This window comes from Chrysochloris asiatica, unplaced genomic scaffold (assembly GCF_000296735.1).
Source record: "Chrysochloris asiatica unplaced genomic scaffold, ChrAsi1.0 scaffold00085, whole genome shotgun sequence".
Classification (NCBI taxonomy): Eukaryota; Metazoa; Chordata; class Mammalia; order Afrosoricida; family Chrysochloridae; genus Chrysochloris; species Chrysochloris asiatica.
Genome location: NW_006408603.1, coordinates 456,458 through 461,399, shown reverse-complemented (window position 1 = coordinate 461,399; position 4,942 = coordinate 456,458).

The following is a 4,942-nucleotide window of genomic DNA, read 5'->3' as shown; positions in this document are numbered from 1 at the left end:
TCAGAGAAAAAGAGGAAGATCCCCAATGAGATGAATTAGCCAAATGGCAGCATCGATGGACTCAAATGTGGCAACAATAGTGAGGTTGGCCCAGGATTGGGCAGTGTTTCGTTCTGCTGTGCATAAGATTGTTATGAGTTGGTACCAACTCGATGGCACCTAGTAACAACAACAACAATAAGTACTTACTAAGTGCGAAGACCTTTGCATTATTTTATTTCTTACCCTATGTAATGACTGGTTTGTCTCATTTTACAGATCAGGAAACTTGCTCTTAGATACCTCACCATAGAAAGTGCTCAATTTTGGAATCAATACAGTTAACTCTTCTTCACTGACAGATGTGAGACTGTTTGCTTGAACAGTCTCAAACATGACTGCCACCTCCTTGATGGCTCTTCATCTGATCTACAGTTCAGAATAAAAGCGATCAATGGACCCAAGCATCACCCTCTTATTTTCTTCTTGCAGAGTGAATTAGACATTGCTTGCCTGTTCCCCATCTTTTGTCAACCACTTCTTGAACCTGGATCTTCTCTTTACTGCAATTCCATAATCACTGAATGTGGTGCCTTCTCAATTATTGCATGGTCTACTAAGCGACTGGAGTCCTGGTGTGGTGCTGTGGGTTAATGCACTGGACTACAAAGTTGTTTGAACTGTAAAGTCAGGGGTTCAAGCTCACCAGCTGCTCCTTGGAAACCCTATCCAGGGTAACTATGGATCAGAACTGACTCTACGGCACTTAACAACAACAACTACTACTAAGTGACTGCTTTCTTCCTGCAGAGAAATTCTTAGTACTTCTAGCTTTGCCATCACTTTGCAAGCCGTTAGTTTGCAGGTGATGCTGGGCAAGATTAACTTCCTGAGGTACATCAAACTAGAAGTATAGGTAGCACAGAAAAGTGAAATCACAGTTGGTAAAAAACCTTATACTGCTCCTCTTCTGTCCAAATTTTCATGTGGAGCACAAAGAACTTCAATCACCACCACACGTCCATCAAACTTTCATTTAACTGGTTTATATTACAGCATGACGAGCTCACCAACATGTTGCTGATATCCTTGTCACTAACACTGTAGTCCAGTCAATTCACACATCCCATCAACGGACAGAAGCAGCAAAGAAAGCAAACATTGTCTTGAGAGTTCCAAAAAATGTCACACATGATGCATTTTTAGCTAAAAAGCATGCTGACTTCACAAGTTAAGCCAATGATCCACACATCCATTAAAAAGACTTTTCTTGTTCTTTCCCCTAAAAATGGCTTGTATACCTCCATGGATTCTAGCTGTAGTGGCAGTAATATAATCCTGAACAATATCATAATGTTGTCATTGTTAAGTGCTGTCGAGTTTGTTCTGACCCATAGCATCCCTGTATAGAGTTTCCAAGGAACCGCTCGCTGATAGGTTTGAACCTCCAATCTTATGGCTAACAGTCCAGTGGTTATCCCACAATGCCACTCCAACACTGAGCATGGTACTATCACTTTTCTGAACTGAGTTCAGCAGCTTTTTTCCCCTTTAAAGGGAAAAATCCTAAAAGTCTTCCTTCTCTTCTACATATCTGATCTCTTTGGACATCTTCTGGTCAGTATGTGATATACCAGTTGTACTGTCAAACATGATCCCAAAGTACTTCATAGACTTTATGTCCATGGTAAACTTCTCATTCGCATGATTTGCTAAGGCGCTTATGGACAGATTCTGACTTTTTTATACAAGATAAGACAATGATACTTTGAGTTTCCATGTGCTCAGCTTTAATCTCATTAGATGCTCTTTCAGCCCTGGATCATATTTTGAAAGTACTTCAACCATATCAATAAAATTTCCTTTATTCAATGAAGATTCATACTTAATTGTGGCCATAGATGCCAGATTCTGCTTGATAAGAAACAATGTGCTATCAAGCAATCTGTGCAAGATGTCCTCACACTTTTTTTTCTCCATTTCCATCAAAGCAGTAGTGGGTTTGTGCAGCCTCAGTCCTGTTACAAACGTTTTCCACTTTAAAAGGCAACATAGTTGCTCTTCAGATGTCTAATGGTTTTGTACTTTTTGACTCAGTTTCTACTACTTTTGAAAAACCTAGTCACAAATTTGGTTGTTGAATCTGTAGCACTAGGGGCAAAGAGTTGGCAGCAAAAACAGATAAATTCTTGCTGATGATGGCATGCCAGTAAACCATCCATGACCACAGAAAGTTCTCACTATGTGACTTCACCTAATGAATGTACTCTTTTGAAAGCTGGTGCACATCTCCCTTTACTTTTGCATCTTACCTTGCAGGAGATGAAAAGTCCATCTTCGTTCATGAAAGAAGCACTTCCCTTTGTGATGATTTCAACCCAAAAATGATCTGGAATTGGTATCTCCCAGAAGAAAAATCATACAAAATTTACAAACCTTTTCCCTTAACATCATTCGTGTTATTTGTAGTGTCATGGCTACAGTCCCTTTCAGCACTCTCTTCTGTTTCAGAGTCTAACATTTCCTCTCTTTGCTTGTCTTCAGAGTGCATGCATGCATGAGAAGAATCTGCTTTGACTTTGGAGACTGATGAGCAGTGTCTTCTGATGAGCCCTAGCCATCACTTGGTCTTTTGATCCAGCAAGCATTTTGAGAGATATAATTGTTGCCTCTTTTGCTTTTCTTTTCTGGCATCCAATTGGTGTTTTTGATATACGTATGCCATGTGGCATGATGGAATATCCATACACAATAAAAAAGATAAATTAGCACTATTTGAAAAAAAAAAAGAAAATGTAAATCTATTGGTCCTGGTGTGGCTATATAGGATAAACATTGAACTGCTAACAGAAAAGTTGGTGGTTCAAACTCATTATCTACTCCCTGGAAACACTCTACAGTCACTATGAGGTAGAACCAACTTGAAGGCATTGGATATGTGAGTTCTAGCAAATGTAAATTTTAATTAGTTACTTTTTAAAACCCATAATTCAAACTCTGAAAATTTCATTAAAAGTTTGAGAGTACTTCAAAAAGCTTGTGGAAATGTCCATTATCTTTTCAATTCTATCTTCCCATTAACTTTTTGAAAACCCCTCAGATTTGCAAGACAGTGATTATTTCAAAGGAAAAAAAAATGAAAAGACTAACATGGAATTTAAGATTCAAGTTATATTTCTAAGCATGTATCAAGATACATAGCATTTACCTTACTTTATGTTTTAAACAGTTAATTTCTATAGTTACCGAAGAGTTATATAATAAAAATTATTATATGTATAATTCTATTATCAGTTTTGATCATAGAATAGTATGTAATGAATACCATTGTTAATTGATTAAATGTAATATTTCATAGATTATATGAATACTAACAACACAATTGTGTGAAATCTTTCTATGTTGAAATACATTATTACAACATTATTAGTAACTGAATGGAAACCTTTTTGATTTCTCTTTTCTTCCTTTAATTACTACTGCATTCTCAAAAAAAGCATTGATATAGGCTATCAAATATTATTTACCCCAATATTACAGCTAAAGTACTAAAATATTTGGCAAAATTAGTGACTATAAAAACCCCCACAGCAATGAAATCAACAGCATCCACTTGTAACACATGTAGATGACACTATGTCATTCCAAGTGTCATTGCAATTGGATAATAATGACATGTCTGATCAGAGTGCATTGGAAGGTTCAAAAAGTAAATTAGCATAGAGATGTAACATTGTAGGAATATTAGTACATATAAGTTGGGCTTACAAAAAAATATTTCTGCTTTTATAGCTATGTTGTTGTTCCATCACTTTATCAGTTTGTCTACTGCAGTGGCTTGTGAGTTGCTGTGATTCTGGAAGCTATGCCATGGGTATTTAAAATACTAGCAGGGTCACTCATGGTGGACAGGTTTCAGATGAGCTTCCAGACGAAGACAGACTAGGAAGAAACTGTGACGAACTACTTCCAAATATTCAGTCACTGAAAATCTTATGAATAGCAGAGAAACACTGTCATATATAGTGCCAGAAAATGAGCCCATCAGGTTAGAAGGTACTCAAAATGCGACTGGGGAAGAGCAGCCACCTTTAAGTAGAGTTGACCGTGATGACCTGAAGGGAGTAAAGCCCATGGAGTAAAGCCCGCAGGACCTTCATTTGCTGATGGAGCACAACTCAAATTGAAAAGAAACAGCTGTAAACATCCATTAAAAATCCGAACATGGAATGCATGAAGTACGAATCTAGGAAAATTGGAAATTGTCAAAAATGAAATGGAATGCATAAACATCAATATCTTAGGCATTAGTGAGTGGAAATGGACTGGTATTGGCCATTTTGAATCTGACAACAACATGGTTTACTATGCTGGGAATGACAAATTGAAGAGGAATGGTGTTGCATTCACTGTCAAAAGGAACATATCCAGATCAATCATGAGGCACAACGCTGTCTGTGATAGTATAATATCCATGCGCCTACAGAGAAGACCAATGAATACTACTATTATTCAAATTTATGCACAAACCACTAACGCTAGTGAGGATGAAATAGAAAAAGTCTATCAACTTCTTAAATCTGAAATTGATCAAACATGCAATCAAGATGTATTGATCATTACTGGTGATTGGAATGCAAAGGTTGGGAGCAAAGAGTTGGAAAATCAGTAGTTGGAAAATGTGGCCTTGGTGATAGAAATGATGTTGGTAGTCACATGATAGAATTCTGCAAAATCAATGATTTGTTCATTTTAAATACCTTCTTTGGACAGCATAAGAGATGATTACACACATGGACCTCACCAAATGGAATACACAGAAATCAAATTGATTACGTCTGTGGAAAGAGAAGATGGAAAAGCTCCATATCATCAGTCAAAACAAGGCCAGGGGCAGGTTGTGGAACAGACCATCAATTGTTCAAATGCAAATTCAAACTGAAGCTGAAGAAAATGAAAACAA